General features: G+C 33.7%; 1 pseudogene; it reads left to right on the top strand.

Annotated features, from left to right (window-relative positions):
• Positions 1–4,622: 4,622 nt before the first annotated feature.
• Positions 4,623–6,240, top strand: LOC131042494 (uncharacterized; annotated as a pseudogene).
• The last annotated feature ends 310 nt before the right edge of the window (positions 6,241–6,550 follow it).

Raw genomic sequence — 6,550 nt, 5'->3', positions numbered from 1 at the left:
ACCAAAAACACCACCAAACCAACCAAAAACACCATCAAACTAACTAGGAGCATCACCCTATCTACCAGGAATGCTGCTATGCATACCAGAAGCGCCATTGTTTAGACCCAAAGAGCTAATAAACTGACCAGGAGAGCTAACCTACAGATTGAGAGAGCTAACCTATGGACCCAGAACACTGACCAATGGACTAGAAATGCTACCCTACAAACTAGGAATGCCACTATGTATACCAAGAGAGCTAAACTGCTCCAGAAGGCCCAAAAAGGTCAATTTTAGTGTTGTAAAGTCCTAGAATGGATGGTGTGAGTTCCCAAAGGCATGTGAAGTCTGTGTTGAGAAATTTTAATTGGTTCATGATGTTCTATGCTGTTTCATGATGTATTTTGTGCTCCGGTAAGTCGGATCGTGCCTTACCATTGAGGAGTTTTCTTATACAGAAGTTGCTCCAGCAAGAGGTTGTTGCCTTGCTATTTGAGGGTTTCTTATATGGCTCCAGTGGGATGTTTTGTACCTCCCTGTTGAGGATTTGCATTAGTTTATGATGTGCTTATGTTTCATGTTCTACTTTGGTACTATGCCTATGAGGCATTGGTGAAGGCCCTATGCTTGTGATGGTTCATATGTATGCTCTACGTGCAATACATTCTCAATGATGTTATATGATCTTGAAGGCCTTCTTGTGAACATTATTTGATGTGTTGTGATGTCATTTTATGTGTTACCCTATGGATTGGCATATGATTAGGAGGAGTGGGCTTCCTTGTGATGACTGGGGTTGCGTGAGTTAGGTTGCTTGGCACCTAGACCGCCAGGGCACAATGGGAATTTTCCTCTTTGTAATTCAATGATACATGTAATAATTGATTGGGGTTGGGTTTCACCTAATAAGATAATTCTATTTGGTTGGTCCATATGAGATGGCAAGTCAATCTCCCTTAGGTTGAGATGACTCCACATGTCTGTTAAGGGATTGTTTTCACCCTTCTTTTGTGAGGGTAGCTTGTATGACTATTAGGAGTATGGATTGCTCTTCTTTGCGAGGATAACATGCATGTCTACTATGGGTGCATATTTACCTTCTTTGTAAGGCTAGCATGTAGGAGCGTGACTAGTAAGGATGGCCATATTCCCTTCTATATGAGGATAGCATGTGATGACACTTCATTCCTACATATGACCATGTCCATATGCCATGATTCATTGTACGACTTTGGAAGATTTTATTGTTGATTTCAACCTTGTGTTGTCATGTGATTATTGTTATGTTGAGTTAATTATGTGCTATGTTGAGCCCCATGGTTGTTAGGTGTCATCCTAGTTCTTGAATGAGTGTTGGAACCCCATGTCATCTCCTAGCATGGGGGGTGGTTCCTATTTGGTTCCACATGGTTGGGTGGTTTGATGCCTTCTTCCATTGGGATGTTCTTGTTTGGATGTTGGGTGCATGGACTTGGATTTCTCTTATCTCTTCATGTGGATGTAAATTGAAACAAAATCTATGTAGTTATGATTGTTATCATGCGGTATGTAACTCAAAGGAATGTAATTGTAAAGGAAGCCATGTAACCAATATCTTGGAATATATGTAATGAGACTTGTAGAGAATTGATTTCGAAATGAGATATATAGGATAAGGTTATTGTAAATGGATATTCATGATGAATTTAATTTCCAGCTAACATGAATTAAATGATTGCAATGATTTTGTATATCATGTGGGTGGTAGTGAATATAATAATGATCATGTATGCCTTGATTTGAAGGATGTTAATCCTTAGTGTCAGTTACTCTTGGGATATGCAAATGAATGAGTAGTCATGGATTTGTATGGATTCAATGATTCTCTATTATGTGTTTGAGTTATGGAGCTGATTTCTATCCATCAGGGTTAAAATTGAATCATGATGATACGCTAAATGTGGATACAAAATATGTGCTCCTGTGATTCGTAATATCTTGTAATATGATGTTGAAAGATTATGACCTTGGAATGTATTAAGATAATGTTATGTCAGGCGATTTATATTGTGGAAGTGTTCATTAGGAATGGGTTTGAGTTAGATTGTTAATGTGTGAATCTTGGCGGTATCATGTTTAAGAAGGGTTATTACTTGCTGTTATGATTTGTGTATGAACATGTGATTAGTAATCTTGATGTGATTATATGTATCTTTAAGAAATGATCTAGTTCCACTTATAGAGTTGGATATGTGATTTCATTGCAAGTTAGATGATTCTTGTAAGATTGTGAATGAGAAGCATTGATGATCTTAGAGATTGAAGTAGAATGGAAATTGTAATAGTGCATTGTTGACATTTCATATGGTATGTGTTAAGAGATGCTATTATGTATGGATTAGATGGAAATGATATACGTATCTTAGGTGGCATCATGCACCCATAATAGTTAAGCATTGATGTTATACTTCATGTACTTGTATATGTTAGTAATCCTATTGTTAAGCATTGTGAATCTTAGATTATGATCTAGTACTATCTTATGAAGGGATATGCGTTTGGATTCATAATGGATAGAATGAATGTGTAATGATGGGGGATTAGGAGCGTTTGAATTGGTTCTCTAAAATGAACTTTGTCTATAGGATGATACTCTTAAAAGTGGTGACGTTGAGATACCCTAGGGGAAAAGATGATGTGATGTGTTATTTCGCTTGCGTAGTTGTGTTATGATGGTCTATGCTTTGTTGTAATTAGAAAAAGATGTAATTTGTAATGATGCATTTAGTAGATGATGTATTTGATATGCATTAGATGGATGTTACAGATGTATGTGTTGTTTAGTATATGAGCTTTAAAAAAAAAAAGTCTCTATTTGGAGTTAGTTTAGGTGTATTTCTCTAGGGTATTTTGGCGGGCATTACAAAACCATTTCAAGAAAACAATTCAATTTTCAAATAAATCCAATGTATTATTTAGTAAACCATGTTTACAAGACATTTGAAGAGAAATCTTGCTCAAGAATCACCAACCAAAGATTTATAGCAATTTTTACAACTTAATAATATCTACAAAACTTTACACACAACTTCCATCTCAAGCATCTAATATATAAGAGTTACGAAACTTGGAATTATCAAATGGTAATTAAAAATTCATGAGATAGAACCACCCAAATTGTGGTGCCCAAATCACCCAATAAACATGCATTAGGTAAGAAAAACCCAAGAAAGGAGTTCAAAACAAAATTCTCAACAAACATAAATATTCAAGAAGTGTAAATTTTAATTGAGATCAAAACAAAATGTGTGAACAATTTAGATCTTTAGTTATGAAATTTGGAAGAAAATTGTGACAATTTTTACATGATTAAAAATAGTTGATGTAAATATTGAGGGATTCTAAAACATGACTAATAATATTGAGGCAATTATGGCCCCAATGGCAACGTGGAGTTATAATATTAATGCCGAAAATGGTCCTCATACCATTTAGAATTTTAATGATAATGGTGAATGTTTTGGTTAATTCATTCATAGTTTTGAAATTTAAGTGATTCCCAATAAAAATGAGATCTACTATGACAAAACTATAATGACTTAAATGTTTATATATAATTTGGCAATGATTTAAAATATTTTGGACCGATAGATTGTAAATTCCTAATAATTTGAATCCCAAAGATTTATCAATTGACAAAACTTTAGCCAATAGTGGCATGTTGTGATGGTTAAGCTTTGTGTTGTTGTTCTTGCCATCAAGGTTCAAGCCAAAAGCATTTAAAAAATTGACAAAACTTTAATTTATATGTAAGATACAATTTTTAAAAAATGATTAAAAATAAATATTCTTATCACATTTGATTAATAATTTATGTGAATATTTTATAGAAATATTGATTAATTAAAATAAAAACACATGATTTGTATTTATTTCAATTAATCGATATTTCTATAAAATAAATATTCTTATCTCATTTGATTAAAACAATTTATGTGAATATTTATCTTCCAATAAATTTAACTATAAATTAAAATAAAAACACATGATTTGTATTTATTTTAATTAATCAATATTTTTTTCATCAAATATGATAGATATAAAAATGATTTTTTTTTTTTTTCGGCCAAAGCCAAAAAAAAATTATTATTTATAAAATAGAATATAAAAATGATTTTTTCATTCTTCCTTTCTATTTTTAAAAAAAGCTACAAAAAGTAAAAAAGCAATGAAAAACTTTAGTTACATCACACGAACAGCAAAATTACATTCAATAAGATAGATTTACATTCTTTTTTCATTCTTTCCTTCTATTTAAAAAAACCTAAAACTTGAGTTACATCTCATAAACAGCAAAATTATAGGACTGAATTTCACAGAGTTCCAACTAAGAATGCAGATGAATTTTGAAGAAAAGGAAGAAATTTTCAATCTTGATGACATACATTTAATTCACAAGAGCTGCACAGCAACATAATTACATCTTCAGGTTTGTAAGGAAATGTCTTTAATGGATGCTTGGGTGAGTCCAAGATATCCTAAAATCATTGATTTGGTGTTTTAATCTTCCCTGCTTTATTCAATTGAAATAAGAAGTTTCTATATGCTGAATTTTTTTTCCTTTTGCAGAAGCAAATGGGTCGAGCCAAGATTCCCATAAAATGGATTCCCAGAGACACTTCAAGAAACGTGACATTTATAAAGAGGAAGAGAGGACTGAGAAAGAAGGTTGAGGAGCTGAGTATTCTGTGTGGAGTGGAGGCTTGCATGATATGCTTTGGGCCTCATACAGACCAACAGACATCTCAAGATAAAATTCCTGATGTATGGCCTAATATATCCAAAGCTCTAGAGGTCATTGAGAGATACAGGAGGCTTTCTAAGGAAGAGCAAGACAAGAAGAAACTTGATAACTCCAGTTTCTTAGAACAGAGGATTAGGAAACTCAGGTTTGAATTGAATATGAAAAGGAAGGAGAACAAAGATCTTGAAATGGACATCATTTGTTCTCATTGGGATAGCTATCTGAATGATCTTAGTGTTGAAAAGCTCAGAGAATTGTTGGAATATATAGATGTCAAGCTAGAAGTTATTCAGGATAGAATAGATTTTCTTACAAGGCAAGATCATGAGACTTCTCCTGCTGCTATTGCTGGACATGATATAATTCCATGCATGGGAATGAATCATAATGATAGGAAGCTATTGAGGGAACCATATCATCCTTCAACCTCCCACATAATGTTGCACAATCTCTTGATGTCCATGCCCTATCAGAGCCAAGAGAGTTTAAGCTTAGCAGCAGGTCATGTCCAGCCCTATCTAAGTCTACAAGATCAGTGCTACAAGAATCATTTTGGAACAACAGCCATTGCTAAGGGAAATCCCATTATTTTGACAGCTGTGAAGGATTCTCAGCATACAGCTAATTCCTTGGCCTTTGGCAATAACTACAATACAGGCAAAGATAAGGTGGAGATAGCAACCATGGATAGTATCCAGCATGATAGAATTGTATTTGAGAATGCCCATCTAGTGACAAGGAAGAACTTCCCTTTAATCTCTGATAATCATGTCCACTCCAATGCTTGTCTATTACCTAACTACTCAGCCCACTGGACAACCTGCTGTACTGTGTATTGTCCTTGCCCTGAACATTACCATATGGGTTCATATGGATCACAAACTGCAACTATTCAAGAGTTGCAAGAATCTGCTGAGTCTCAGCAGCTTAAGAGGATGGTACATAGCTTGATGGATGGACAAAACATTCATCAAAAGCAGCTTGAAGGTGAGGGAATTGATTTAGATCATGGCAGCCCTGGAGCATCATCATCAAGAATCGATGAGGAATTCAACATTGAAAGTTGGCAAGGTTTTGTTTAAATTTTGCTTTTTGAATTGTTTATCTGTGTGATTGATTTCCATTTTCATTCAAAGCTTTTTTACCTAATGACTTGCTTTTACTGAATTTTGTAGGTGGATCATCCTGAAATTCTTCGAGCCTTGTTCTTCACCATGGGAATTAAAGTCCAAGTTTTTATTTGTCAAGTATGAATCTGTTAATGATATACATATACCGTCATACCAGATTATTTAGTTTGTATTGAGAAGTCTGTATAAATTTTTAATTCTATTTGCAAATGCTTTGACATACAGTCGACCCGGATGAATAAGCAGATTATGCCTCTCCATCTTCAATGGAGAGAACTAGTAATTGCCAAATTGAATCTATGTTATAGATAGGCATTTTGGAGATTTAATAAAATGATATTTTAGTATTCTTTCTCATAAGCTTACAACACATGCAGTGAATGTATGGAAGGCAACAGACTATAGCAATGGACTCTTTTTCAAGTTTTACTATTCTAATAATTACAGTAGTTTTTTTACATTTGCTGTTTTAATTGAAGTTTTGCAAAACATTAGCAACTCTTTTGTAAGTCTTAATTTTGTAGAATATAGATTTTATTTCTTTCTTTTGGGGACTTCATCTTATTTTTCAGATTGTTGTGTCAACTTTCAAAATGGGGTTATGATGATTTAAGGGTTTTGAATAGATTTGAGGGAACGTAAGATCTAAAAGAAA

This window comes from Cryptomeria japonica, chromosome 1 (genome assembly GCF_030272615.1).
Source record: "Cryptomeria japonica chromosome 1, Sugi_1.0, whole genome shotgun sequence".
NCBI lineage: Eukaryota > Viridiplantae > Streptophyta > Pinopsida > Cupressales > Cupressaceae > Cryptomeria > Cryptomeria japonica.
Note: the sequence above shows the minus strand (reverse complement) of the source record. Positions and strands in the feature narration are given on the sequence as shown.